The sequence below is a fragment of the Gossypium hirsutum genome, chromosome A02, assembly GCF_007990345.1.
Source record: "Gossypium hirsutum isolate 1008001.06 chromosome A02, Gossypium_hirsutum_v2.1, whole genome shotgun sequence".
In the NCBI taxonomy this organism is placed as follows: domain Eukaryota; kingdom Viridiplantae; phylum Streptophyta; class Magnoliopsida; order Malvales; family Malvaceae; genus Gossypium; species Gossypium hirsutum.
This window is the reverse complement of record NC_053425.1, coordinates 59,533,111-59,548,766: the sequence shown is the minus strand read 5'-3', so window position 1 is coordinate 59,548,766 and position 15,656 is coordinate 59,533,111. Positions and strand designations below refer to the sequence as shown.

The following is a 15,656-nucleotide window of genomic DNA, read 5'->3' as shown; positions in this document are numbered from 1 at the left end:
TTTCCTATTTTTGAGATTTTTTCCCAAAAGTATGAACTAAACTCCCTAAATACCTAGGGAGGATGAAACCTATGATGGATCTTACTATTTAATGATCAGAATTACACGATAAATACTTGTTCTTGTTATTAATTATGTGTTTTTAATTCTTGCTTTAATGTTTTCAGGATATTAATTCAAGTTTGATGTGTTTATTCAGTAGAGCAAAAGTCCCTGTTTAAGAGTAGATATTACATAATTAAGCGGAATTGATTGCAATCCTAGAAATAAGATGACATAAATTTGTCGGATTAGAGTCAAATCTAATAAGAGAATCCATAAATCGATTTAATGCGACAATAGTAGTTTTAATTAGAAAGAGATTTCAATTAATCAAGCTAGAGTCAATTGTTCTTAGTCTCAAAAGAGAAATTAACATAATTTAGGGATTTTTACGAATCAGGGTAAGTGAATAAATCATTTGATTCAGATTCAAAATAATAAGTGAAGTCTAGGTAGATTCTTCCTTGGGTATTGTCTTTATTAATGGTTTATTCGATTATTTCCTTAACTCTCTGCCGCATTCAATAGTTAATTAGTTTAGTTAATTTCAGATTAAAACAAATCCATTTTATTTTTGGCTAAATAATAGAAAGATAGTTAATACTAGTACTTTTAGTCCTTGTGGATACAATATTCTGGACTCACCATAGCTATACTACCATTCAATAGAAGAGCTTGCCTTTTTCGTGATCATAGTCTAATTTAGTGAACCATAAAACGATCATCAAGTTTTTGGCACCGTTGCTGGGGACTAAAAAATTAGGAACACTAGATTTTTATTACTTTAGCCATTTTTATTTTATTTTTTGTTTTACTTTTAATTTACTAACTTTTCTTTTATTTGCTTTTGGCAGGTTTCTTTAATTTATGACTAGAAGAAATCCGTCAGGACCTCTTTTATTTGATAGAAAAATTGAAAGCACAGCTCGCAGAAATTGTAGAGAAATAAGGCGGAGTCTATAGTATATAGAGGAAGAGGCACGAGAACGATACCAATATTACTGAGGAGTTGGCTGAAAGTTGGAATAATTTGTTATCTCCTGTGGTTACCGCGAATCCTGTAAATCAAAATCCTGCTCCTCGTACTATGTACGACTATGCCAAGCCTAATTTAGCAGGGCTGCATTGAGTATTGTGAGACCTGCTATTGCTGCAAATAACTTCGAACCGAAATCGAACACCATTCAGATGATCCAACAGTTTATTCAGTTCTATGGTTTGCAAGATGAGGATCCAAATACTCATTTGGCTAACTTTCTAGAGTACTATGATACTTTCAAAATTAATTGCGTTTCTGATGATGCCATTCGCCTTTGGTTATTTCCCTTCTCATTGAGGAATAAAGCAAAACAGTGGTTGAACTCTCTACCACGAGGGTCCATCACTACATGGGAGCAAATGACCGAAAAGTTTCTGTTAAAATACTTTTCCCCGGTCAAGAAGACAAAGTTTAGGAATGATATCTCTTCCTTTGTGCAAATTGACTTAGAGACCCTATACGATGCATGGGAGAGGTATAAGGATTTATTGAAAAGATGCCCTCACCATGGGTTACACTTATGGTTACAGGTTTTGACTTTCTACAGTGGTTTAAACCCCTCAACTAGACAACTGATCGATGCATCCGCTGGCAGTACCCTAAATAACAAAACACCTGAGGAGGCTTATGAGTTTATTGAAGAGATGTCACTGACTAATTATCAGTGACAAGTCATGAGGACAAAACTGACAGAAGCCGCAGGTGTGTTCAACCTCGAAACAGTCACCATGTTATCAAACTAGGTTGAGCTCTTAAATAAAAAGATTGATGGTTTATGTGTTTCTACGTAGGAACATCCGGTGATACAGTGTGACACAAGTGGAGGAGGAATGAGTAATCCAGAATGTCTAGCCTACGACCTTAGCACTATGAATGAACAAGTGAACTATATGGGTAACAATTCTAGACCTCAGAATAACCCTTACAGTAATACTTACAATGCATGTTGGAGAAACCATCCCAACTTCTCTTGGGGTGGTCAAGGCAATCAAAGACCACAACCCCCTCCAGGCTTTCAACCACCTTACTAGTAGGAAAAAAAGCTGAACCTTAAGGAGATGTTGATAAAATTCATCTCGGTGTCAGAAACTCGTTTCTAAAACACCGAAACAACACTTAAAAATCAGCAAGTGTCAATTCAAGGGCTTGAGAATCAAATAGGTCATCTTGCTAAGATGATCTCGGAAAGACCACAAGGTAGCCAACCTAACAACACTGAGACTAACCCAAGAGAGTAACTTCATGCCATTACTATTCGATGTGAAGAAGAGTTAGTTGAGTCCAAACCAGAACCAAGGCAAGAAAGTGTGATAAGTAAAGATAAGGTGGATGAAAACCAAAGTAAACAAAAATCGGTGAGTACAGAATACACATCTTGTGTGCCATACCCCAACGCGACAAAGAAAGACTGCACAGATGAACAATTCGGTAAATTTCTTAACCTTTTAAAAAAATTACATATTAACTTACCATTTATTAAAGCTCTTTTGCAGATGCCCAACTCAGTTAAATATTTAAAGGAGCTTCTGGCAAACAAACGGAAGTTAGATGATTCGTCGCATGGGTAATTAACTGCAGTTTGCTCAGTAATTCTACAAAACAAACTACCCGGCAAGTTGAAAGATCCAGGGAGTTTTACTATTCCTTGTTTAATTGGTAGTCTAAATATTGATAATGCTTTGGCCAATTTAGGGGTGAGTATAAATGTCATGCCCTATAAGATGTTTAAACAACTAAGTCTTGGGAAACCTAAACAAACTAGGATAAGTATTCAACTGGCAGGCAAAACTATGAGATTTCCTAGGGGTATTGTTGAGGACGTGCTCGTTAAGATTGATAAATTTATATTCCCAGTAGACTTTGTTGTTCTAGACATGGATGAGGATAGTGACCTACCTTTAATTCTAGGTTGGGCCTTTTTAGCAACTGCTAGAACTATAATAGATGTTGGTACAGGTGAACTAATGCTTCGTGTAGGTGACAAAACAATCACGCTTCAGGCTCGTGATTCGGTTAAGACATCGAGTGATGAATATGATTTTCTAAATCCTGACAATAAGACTAATCATATAGTTCAACCCTCTTTGTAGGAAAAATTTTTAAGGAGCACAAATGAGCTACGTTTTAGTTCATGTGACAACATTAGAACAGTTCATGAAGAACGAAGGCTTCAGATCAATGAACTAGATGAATGGCAGACACATGTCAAGGAGAAACCAAAAATACATAATGCCGAATCAAAATAAAGCCATGATGAGCAAAAAGATGAGACGAGCAATTCATGGTAGGGGATCAGGTGTTAGTAGATGAAATCGACCCTCAAATTTTCATTTCAGAGCTTGACGAAAATAGAGCAACTCTTTTAACAGTACTCAATGTCTTCCTTACGGTACACTCGAGGTAACTCATTCTCATTTCGGCACTTTTAAGGTAAACAGTACTCGACTTAAACCTTATTTAAATAAAGGAATTAACAGCGAGAAAGAGGAGTCTCGACTCCGTGATCCACCGTGACCATGTGAATGAGAGGTAAGTCGAGCTTAGGCTCTAAATAAATGCTTCTCGGGAGGAAACTCGAGTACTAACATTGCTAATTTTCTTATTTTTTATTATTATTATTTCATATTATTTTTTTAAAATTAACAAAACACTAAAATGCAGGTTTTTGACCCACACGGCCTGGACACACGGGCGTGCCCTAGGCCGTGTACTTAACATAGGGGTGACAATGAGTTACACGGCTGTGCAATATGGCCGTGTGACCCATACGGCCTAGACACATAGGCGTGTCTTTGGCCGTGTGGAACTTGGGACTTAGTTTTTATTTTTCAAGGAAATCGACAGAAAGCTACACAGCCATGCGACACGGCCGTGTAACCCACACGGCTAGTACACACGGGCGTGTCCTCGGCCTTGTGAGCCCTGAAGCTTAAATCCCTAAAAATCGACAGAGACATGGGTTAAAAGAATCCACACGGGCATGTCCTATACCATGTGAAAATTGGAGCTTAATTTTTTGAATTTAAGGCGAGGCACATGGCCATGTGTTCGGATACTCGGGCGTGTGGAAGACCACATGGGTGCGGGAAAAGTGAACAACATTGCACATGGTCATGCGATACGGCTGTGTGAACCACAATTCCTGGACATGCGGGCATGTCCAAGGCCGTGTGAAGACTGGGATTAGAAATATAATCGTATACGGGCTATACAGAGGCCACACAGGCGTGTGACATGACCATGTGGCCCAACACAGACCGTTACACAACCGTGTCACCCTTAAAGCCCTAGCCCCACTTTTTCTTTCCATTTGTCATCTTCTCCAAATCACCCAAGAACTGTAGCCGCTGCCGCTCCTTCGTCTTTCTCACCGTCCATCGACTGACCGCCACACCTTCTCCCTCTCCCCTTTCCCCTTTTTCTTCTTTCTCTTTCTCCCCCTCTCATCTTCTTTCTTTTATCTTTCCCCCCTCTTTTCCTTCTTCCCCCATCAGCACCTTTCCTACTGACCCCCCGTTTCAACCGAACCCCCACCCATCCGCCACCAGAAGCGAGCCAAGAACCTCACCCATGCTCAAATTCGTGCACAACCACGCCCCATTTTTTCTCACGCATTCGACCCACAACGACCCAACCTACTGCTGAACCATCGCGCCTCCCTTTCCATCATCGGCCACCGTCGGTTTTCATTCTTCTCCCCTTTTCTTTCATTTGTTTATTATTACTCTTTTTATTATTATTTCTTCATTATTATTTTACTTTGTTTCTTGTTATCATTGATTTTCTTGCTTATTTTCGTTGCTAATCATTATTGCCTTCTTGATTTATTCACTATTGTTTATTTATTCACTTCTCCTGATGTATTTTGGAATAGTTCTTGAATTGATTAGGTTCATATTTGATGCTAGTTTAATTTCATTCAATAGAATTTCAAATACAGTTTGTTGGTTCTTTTCTTGATAGTTTTACTTATTCATTTTATTATTGATTCTTATCAGTTTAATTATTCATGTTACTTTTTTATTTGGTTTTAGTATCCTGATGATTAGTTTGCTCATGTTCACGGTTATTTTTCTTAGTCCATTTGATGCATTTCACTTTAATTGTTATATTTAGCATGCTTCATTTTTCATACATATTGTTTTAGGAGTAATTTCTTATTTAGGACTACTTCGATTTTTGCTTTCTGATTGGGTGATTGTTTTATTTATTAATTTAAGTCTCCTACTTACTGATACATTATGACAAACACTCGAGGCAAGTTCAAAGTTTTCGTCCCCGCTTTGAAAAATCAGAAAGGCCCCGGTGGGAACTCCTCCTCGAGCACATCTACCAAGGCTCGCCATCCTTATCTTCGATTTTCGGTGTACCCCCAGAAGGATCTGTACCAGTTACTTCGATAGTGACCACTTAGCTTAGGGCACTGCATTGATTGGGCTGCATTAGAGCAGGTCCATTTGACTGATGATATGCGTGCGATTATTGCCATGGCCCCATAGGATAGGTTCTTCACCATTATCGAGCCCACTTACACAGAGCTCACCTTAGATTTCGGTGCCACATTTTCGGTCCAACAGGTCATGTCAGTCCATGACGAGCCAGGCACCATCACTTTCCACCTTGGTGGTTTGGTGCGATATATGAGCGTCCTAGGGTTTGGTGTTGCTTTGGGACTCTACATAGAGGAATTCATGAGCGTCGAGGACTTTCTTCAGCTTTATAGGCATATTCATCACCTACCCTCGTGTTGTTGGATTGATCTCACAAATAGCCTAACAAACTATGATGCGAGTCGCTCGAAGGCAACGTCTCTCCCATCGGCCTTACGGTTCTTTCATGCTCTTCTAGCTCATACATTGACAGGTCGGAGAGAGAGCACAGGAGTAGTTAGTACTTATGATGCCTATTTCCTATAGAGCATGGCCCACGGCCATTGTAACACCCCATACATGTAACCCAGGCTGAAGCGAAATACGAGGCATTACCTAACTTGATCTTATGCACAGAAATATTCCCCGAGTGACCGAGACTTGGTCCTATTTTATAAAATTCTAAATTTCTACTTTAAACTTATTATTATGGACTTACGAGCCCCAAATTGACCATTGAAAACAATTCGGGATCAGCCCAGGTCCTTAAACCATCTATAGAAAATTTGACTTTGAACTAGGGCACACGCCCGTGTAAAAGGGAAACATGCATGTGTGGCCATTTCAACATGGTTGTGTTGATGGCCCATGTTGAAACACCTCTTACCCATATCCAAGACTGGGACAGGGTACAATGCATTATTAGACTTAAACAGAAACAAACATGCAAAACCGGGCCATAAAATTTCATCCAATCTAAAACCCTTCAAAACAAGTTAAAATGTCCTTATTATGGACGTACGAAGCCCAAAACATACCTTATTGTTCTCCAAGCCATTGATCACCCTTAAACAATCATACACTCCCATATGTTCATTAGCAAACTTCATGATATATATTGGACACTTAAATATACAATGTTATAGTGTCACTATGACCCTCTTTAAACTAATCCATTAGTACACACACAACCTTATCTTTTAGTCATTCCACACCAATTTCATGGTTTACCACATTCTTGATTATTAAACCCTTAAGAGTGTTAAATCATGCACCGATATGCAAGTAAATAAATAGTCATCCACCAAACAATGCACATTATCAACACACACATATCTTAGCATGCACGCAATAGTAAACTTAGGGATACATCCCAATCATTAATATGGACCAAATCACATGTCCATATACAAAAGAATTAATGCCTTAATGAGCCATTACATTTGGCTACTTAAACATGACACATATACACAAAATAGACAAATTTCTTATACATGCCATGACCAAAATAGTTAAACCCTTTTATACCCAAATTTCTTAAAGATAGTGTGATCCGAGCTCCGGCGTCCCCTGATCCTTTGAGCTAGGTTGACGTATCTACAGAGAAGGGAAAAGAGAGGAGGGTAAGCTATAAAGCTTAGTAAGTACACATACATATAATCTACATTTTGCAACTATTGAATTTCTAAGCATAATTGCTTATCCATTATGATACTTTTCATTATGTCATACATATACTTACTATCCCTTTTCATATGCACATGCTTATCCAAATACATATCTTTTCATATACTAAGTCCTCATAGGGTTTTAGTACATTACTGTGTGACAGCCCTAATTTGACCCTAGTCGGAAAATAGTTTCGGGACCACAAAACCGAGTCATAAAAATAATTAACTGTTAAATTCTGTGTTTATTATATGTGTAAATGCATGTGTGAAAGTTTCATACTTTGATCTGGCCATTTATATGTGAAATTTATAAGATAGGACTCATGTGATAAAACTTGAAAGAGTGATAGGTAAATTTTAAAGTATCAAATAATGCATGAAATGATGACATGAGGGATTTGCATGTCAAATGGACCAATTTTGTTTAGTGGCCGGCCATAAATGATGGTTGATGTATAATATATGTTTTATTATACTATTATAATAAGTGATAGCTTTATGTTTTTAAAGAAATTAATTAGTAAAACAATAAAAGTTGAAAAAAAATAGATGTTCATCTTTCTTCTTGATTGCCGAATTTGGGAAAGAAAATATTGAAGAAAGAAAAGGGGGAAGACTTTCGGTCATTTGAATGCTTAAGAAGGTTAGTATATTGTGTTAAAGTTGTGAAATTTTAGCTTGTTTTAGGTTAATTATCATGGTTCTTACTTAGCCCATGCTAAATTTTTAAATTTTGATGGATGGATGGAGCATTCGGCTATGGTTATTAACGAAGGAATTTGATTATTTCCTTTAAGTTTTGATGAAGAATGTATTGAGGAAAGAAATTGATCTTGCTAAAAATATGAATTTTTAATGCTCATATATGTAATAGACGAAAATAAAAATGCTTGATGTCTTGAACAAATGTTGTTTCGATGTGTTTAATTGAGTAAATTAGATGTTTGAACACTTAAGGATTAGACATTGTTTATGATTTTTTTAGAATGTGATTTTGAATGATATGAGTAATGTTATGCATAGGTTTCGGCTTTGATAAGTAAAAATATAATGGTGGCTTAAGTTGAATAACACTCGGCTAAGGATTATAAATGTTAGCTAATTCGGCATAAGAGTATAGGTGACAACTACTTTGTATTTGAAGTTTTGAAGAATAGGTAGGATTTAATTAAGTGATGAAGGTTAAATTTTTAAGTTTGGTTAAATTGGGCATTCGACATTACTTATGACATCGGATATGAGTGTATGAAAGATTAAGTTTGAGTAGTTAAGTACATTAAAATAGTTAATGATTTGAGTACTAACTATGGTTGATTCGATTATGGTCTTTGCATGAGTAAAGTGTTATTATGTGCATATATGCTAAGGAATATTTAACTATGTTATAAATTTTATAAAATGGAATGATGTATATGGAATTATGATAAGAGATATATTTTGATTTTGTTACAAATTATAATCCAGCACTTACTCCATGATAAAATACATGAAATTGTATGCAAATTTAGTTTACGAAATTCGAATATGAAAGGTAATAAGTTAGTAAAATGTTCCTTGATAGTTTAGTTTATTAATTGGGAATAAATGTGATTGTCAATTGTAGCCTAGTAATATGCTCGATTATGCATGAGTAGGGCATATGAATGATGTTTAAATAGCTAGTTTTGTAAGGTCATTTGTACCTTAAATATATGATATATATATGTATTAAATTAAATTGATTAATTGATAAGTAATTGAAAAAAATTCATTTGTTTAAATTAAGCTCAAGAGCAAAGAGGAACTAATTCAGATAGGGGAAAGGAGAAAGCAATCGAGTAGCCTATCTGCAACTATTCAAAACATCCGAGGTAAGTTTTTGAGTAATGGAACTTAGCTTATGATTTGATAAAATCATGATATATAAGCTTAATATATAAATTGTAACCTAATGTTTCTACTTGAATTAAGTAGTGAGATAAATAATTTGTACATATGACTTGTAACCGGATGCTTATAGAGATCATGTTGAATATTGAAATGAAATCGGGTTCTTTGTATGTAGCTATTGAGCCGAGAGTGAAATTATTGATAAGCATGTTGTGCTTGTGTTCTAGTAAGGTAAATAAAATGCTAATGTATTAAGATATATATATGTGCACGATATTTGAGGATTTTAACCGGATTAAGACTCGCAGGCCTTGTGTGAGATTTATATCTGGGCTAAGTCCCGAAGGCATTCGTGCTGATATTATATTCGAGTTAAGTCCCAAAGGCATTCGTGCTGATATTATATCCGGGTTAAGTCCCAAAGGCATTCGTGCTGGTATTATATCCGGGTTAAGTCCCGAAGGTATTCGTGCTGATATTATATCCGGGCTATGTCCCGAAGGCATTCTTGCTGATGTTATATCCGGGCTAAGTTCCGAAGGCATTTGGGTTGGAAATGTGTGATCTTGCTGTAATAATTCAAATAAATGGGCTCACAAACCTAAGATGGTCAGGTATGTACCATATATATGTTATAAAATTGATTCGATTTAAATTGTGATTATTCATTTGGATAGTGTTCTTTCGGCCATTGCATATGGTTGTATGAAGTATATATATAACTTATTCAGGATATATGAATTTTGATTCAAGTGAAAATATGTTAAGATTGGCTCTGAGCATGTAAGTATATTGGTTGAAGTATGAAGTAACATGAACATGTGAATATGTGTATATGTATTTATTTAGCCTTGAAATTGGATGAGATGTATTCGGCTAAATAATGAAGTTGGTTGAATAAAAAGAAGTTATCTATGTGATATGAATTGATGTTTAAGGAATAAATTAAAATGACAGGCATGAACAATAGTAATATATTTAGACATGTTTATATTAGGTCAAAGAAAGGATGATAAGCATTATGAATGCTTTGCCTTAATTTTAATGATTTCATTACTTAAAACTTACTAAGCATAGAAATGCTTACTATGTTGCTTTAATCCTCTGTTTTATAGATCTTGTTCGTTAGCTACGGTCTCGGGGATCCTAAAGTCGAAGTCGTCCACAGTATCTAAGCCCATTCGGTACTCTAGTACTTAAACTTCGATAATGGCATGTATAGGCTTGTCTTTTTGTTGTTAAATAAGTATCTTTTTGATGATGTATATATGTATAGCCATGCAAAAATGGCTTGTTAAGTTACTATATGTATTCCATATATTTAATGTGAATGTGTGTTTGATATTTGATTAATGTTTTCAATGTTTTGATGTGAATTGAACTTAAGAATGAATCAATATGCCCATTATCTTAAGATGACTCTTTTGTATATTGTATAATTGAAAAAAAAATTGGAATTCAGTTTTATAAGTGTGACATCGAGAGTTATTCAAATATAGTTAAATGAAATTTCGTGTTTGTTTGGTAATACTCTTTAACCCTCCAGCGACGGGTACGGGTTAGGGGTGTTACATATTGTGCCATCCTACACACACATGGCCTACTTAAATTTTACCTTCGTAATTTATATACGTTACCCATTGAACACTTGGAATATGATTCGGACACACGGAAGGAATGCACCGAAGTGGCTGAACATAGCCTTGGCTACCTAACAAAAAGTGCACTGAAGTGCCTCATATCACAGAATCACATGCCGCTCTCAGCGGGGCTACTCAAAGAGCTAAGAAAGTATCCGAACACAACTCAAGATACCCAGCACTCGAACCCTAGCATGTATCACTTATTAAATGAGCTCATAACACACATGACTATCCTAGTGACATGTCACTTGTATTCTCAACTATTCCTAAGGTTCAAACGGGATTTTAGACTTCCAGACCTTTACCGAACGTACTCGCATAATGGTTTCTTTCACATGGCCAACGTCTCATAATCATATGGCAAACCATCAAAACATGTTATATTGTCAACATAGCCAGATAAGCATATTAAGCATACATATATCAATAAATCATTTAATAACAATAATTAATGTATTTATTTGCATATGTACTTACCCAAGTACAAAATATTAGAAATCGAGCCTAAACTTCGTAAACCTTGTTCTTTCCCCAATCAAGGCCCGTATCTCGATTCTCTTGATCTATAATACCAAATTTAGCTCGTTTAATACATACATTATTCAAAATGACCCAAAATTCATACTTGGGAAAAATTACTATTTTACCCCTATACTTTCATATATTTGTAATTTAGTCCCTAGGCTCGAATAATGCAATGTATGGAATTTCTTGGTTACCCAATCCTAACCGAACATTTTTCATGTTCATAACAACCCATATTTTTCCTTCATTTCATATTTTCCTAGCCTTTTCTACAACTTTTACAAAATAGTCCCTAAAGCCCTTTTCATGAAAATCTACTTAGTAAAAGTTGTTTACCATCTTTTAAACTCTCATATCCTTTCATAAATCATCAAAACATAAAATTTTCATGCATGGATAAATTTCTAAACATGAGCTCTAGCATGAAATATGGGTAGAAATAGAGAGAGGAAGTTACCGAGATTTCAAAAATATGAAGAATATTAAAAACGAGGCTTGAGAGCACTTACTATTGAGCTTGGAAAGCTTGAAAACACTAGCTATGGAGAACCCTAATTTTTGGCAGCAACATGGAGAAAATGAGCTGATTTTTGGCTTATTTTCCCATTTTATTTCATTTATAAACCAAATGACCAAAATGCCATTAAAGCCTTTCCCTCAAAATTTTTTTTCATACAAGCCCACTTTTTTTCCAAAAACTTAGAAATTGGGCAAATTGCTCTTTAAGACCTCCTAATTAATAATCCAAAGTAATTTCATACAAATTGCTTCTAGAACACAAATTTTTCAATTTATTCAATTTAGTCCCTAATTTCCAATTGGACACATTATACTTAGAATTTCTTAATGAAACTTTAACACATGCATATATTCATATTCTAAACCTCTTAACAATCATAAAATAAATATTTTAATGTCGAAATTGTGGTCCCGAAACCACTATTCTGACTAAGCCCTATTTTGCGATGTTACAATTCTCCCCCTTAGGGACTTTCGTTCTCGAAAGTCTTACCAGTAAACAGGTTAGGATATTGATTCCTCATAGTGTCTTCTGGTTCCCCAGTGGCTTCTTCAACCCCATCCCTATGCCGTAATACCTTCACAAGGGCAATACTTTTGTTCCTCAATTACTTAACTTCCCTGGCCAAGATCTTAACCGGTTCCTCATCGTAAGTCATGTCTGGTTGAATTTCAACCTCTGTCAGGGTAATCACATGCGAGAGGCTCGATCTATAACGACGTAACATGGATTCATGGAACACGTCATGGATCTTCTCCAACTCCACTGGCAAAGCTAAGCAATAGGCAACCGGTCCTATTCTTTCGATAATCTCATAGGGCCCAATAAAACGAGGACTTAATTTGCCTTTTCTACCAAATCTCAAAACCTTTTTCCAAGGCAATACCTTTAAGAGTACCTTGTCACCCACTTGATACTAAATTCCTTTTCTTTTCAAATCCGCATACGATTTCTGTCTATCAGATGCCGCTTTCAAACAATCTTGAATCACCTTAACCTTATCCTCGGTTTCTTTGATCAAATCAACTCTGAAAATTTTACTTTCTTTAAGCTCTGTCCAATACAAAGGAGTTCGACATTTTTGGCCGTATAACGCCTCATAAGGTGCCATCTTTAAACTGAACTAATAACTGTTATTATAAGCAAATTCGACCAAGGGTAGATAATTTTCCCAACTACCTTGAAACTCGAGAACACAACATCTAAGCATATCTTCAAGTCTCTAGATTATTCTCTCGGATTATCCATCAGTCTGTGGGTAGAAAACAATACTAAAATTTTGTTTCATTCCTAAAGCTAGTTGCAACTTTTTCCAAAATCATGACATAAATCTCGAATCTTTATCCAAAATAATCGACAATGGCACACCATGAAGTCTAACAATTTCTGAAATATACAAATCGGCTAACTTATCCAGAGAATAATCTATACGTACCATTATAAAATGGGTCGATTTAATCAATCTGTCGACTATGACCCAAATAGCGTCTTTTTTTCTCAGAGTCACGGGCAACCTGGCTACAAAATCCATAGTGTTTCGATCCCATTTCCACTCAGGGACCATAATAGGTTGAAGAAACCGGAGGGTACTTGATGTTCAGCTTTAACCTATTTACAAATCACACATCTTGTTACAAAATCTAAGATATCTCTTTTCGTGCCATTCCATTAATAAACATTCTTCAAGTCATTGTACATCTTTGTACTTCCCGGATGGACTAACATACGACTGTTATGTGCCTCATGCAAAATAGTTTGGATCAACTCAGTATCCCTTGGAACACAGATTCTTACCCGAAATCTTAAACATTCGTTGGAGTCAATCTGAAAATCAGATTCACTGGATTATTCACACTGAACTTTGTTAGCTTGAATTTTTTCATCGAATTTCTGAGCTTCACAAATTTGACGAAGAAGAGTCGGTCTAGTCTTCAATTCGGCTAAAATGGAACCATCATTACATAAGGCCATCTGTGTATTCATTGCCCTCAAATGAATAAAGACTTCCTGCTCAAAGTGTCAGGAACCACGTTTGCCTTTCTCGGATGATAATCAATTATAAGCTTGTAATCTTTCAACAGTTCCAACCATCTTCGTTGCCTTAAATTCAAATATTTTTTAGTCATCAAATACTTTAGGCTCTTATGATCGGTATAGACATGACATTTTTCTCTGAACAAATAATGATGCCAAATCTTCAAGGCAAACACTATGGTGGCCAATTCCAAATCATGAGTTGGATAATTCTTCTCATGGGGCTTCAACTGTCTCGAAGCATAGGCTACAACCTTTCCTTCTTGCATAAGCACACAACCTAGTCCATTCAAGGGTGCATCGCTATAGATTACAAATTCTTTCCCTCGTTCCAGTTGTACTAGCACTGGCGCTTCGGTCAATAGCATTTTCAACTTTTCAAAACTTTGTTGGCACTTTTCTGTCCACTCAAACTTAACATCCTTTTGCAACAGCCTTGCCATAGGAGTGGTCATCATAGAAAATCCCTTTACAAACCTTTGGTAATAACCGACTAAGCCCAAAAAGCTCCTAACTTTGGTTACATTCCTTGGAGGCTTCCATTCAACAACGGCAGAAATCTTACTAGGATCAACCCGAATACCATCACTAGAAACAATGTGGCCTAAAAATCCAACTTCTCGAAGCCAAAACTCACTTTTACTAAACTTGGCATATAATTGCTTATCCCTCAAAATCTGCAAAATGATCCTTAGATGTTCGGTGTGTTCTGTCTCATCTCTAGAGTAAGTCAAAATGTCATCTATGAACACCACAACAAACTTATCCAAGTACGGACGAAACATCTATTCATCAAGTCCATAAACATAGCCGGAGCATTCATCAATTTGAAAGGCATAACAAGGAATTTGTAGTGACCATACCTTTTTCTAAAAATGGTCTTAGGTACATTTGTCTCCTTAACTCGCAACAGATAATAACCGGACCTCAAATCTATCTTGAAAAACCATTTCTCTCCTTAGAGCTGATCGAACAAGTCATCAATTCTTGCCAATGGATATTTGTTCTTAATCGTTACCTTATTAAGTTGTCGATAATCAATACATAATCTCATGGAACCATCCTTCTTCTTTACGAATAGCATGGAAGCACCCCAAGGAAAAAAATTGTGCCTCGCAAAACCTTTGTTAACCAATTCTTACAACTGTGACTTTAATTCCTTTAACTCCACTGGAGCCATTCTATATGGAGCAATAGAGATAGGTGCAGTTCCTGGTTTAACTCAATACCAAATTCAACTTCCTTAGCCAGGGCTAAACCTGGCAATTCTTCCAAGAACACATTCGCAAACTCACATACAACAGGCACCGATTCGGTTTTCAACTCAGATTCCTTTGTATTCAGTACATAAGCCAGATATGCTTCATATCCTTTCATCATACAGTTTTGAGCGGTCATCAAAGAAATTACAATTGGCAAGCCACTAAGTTCACTTGATTCGACTCGAAGGTCTTTACCATTTTCACGTCTCAATTCCATAACTTTCCGTTTACAATCTACTATAGCACCATGAAGTGTCAATCAATCCAGACCCAAAATAACATTGCATTCATCAAACGGCAACAACATCAAGTCGGCCGAATAACAAAGACCTCTAATCATCAAAGGGCATTTCTTACATACTTTATCCACTAAGACATGCTTGCCTAACGGGTTTGACACTCTAATCACAAATTCTGTAGACTCCACGGGTAAATTCATGCTAGATGCCAATTTCATGCATACTAAGAATGTGTAGAACCTGGGTCTATCAAAGCAATAACAACAGTGTCATAAAAAGAAAATGTACCAGTGATCACGTCAAGCAACGATGCTTCTTCACGTGCTCATATGGCATAGGATCTAGCCGGAGCCCTAGCCTCAGATTGCACTGCCAGCTCTCGTGTCATATTTTTGCTGCCAACTCCAGTACCGACACTTTTCGGGGGTCTCACTTTTGAAGAC

General features: G+C 36.3%; 1 non-coding gene across 1 annotated transcript; it reads right to left on the bottom strand.

The window, feature by feature from the left end:
• Positions 1 to 1,488: 1,488 nt before the first annotated feature.
• Positions 1,489 to 1,595, bottom strand: LOC121216720 (small nucleolar RNA R71). The gene has a single exon (XR_005912897.1). It is a non-coding gene; the product is annotated as a small nucleolar RNA R71 (small nucleolar RNA).
• Between the last annotated feature and the right edge of the window lie 14,061 nt (positions 1,596 to 15,656).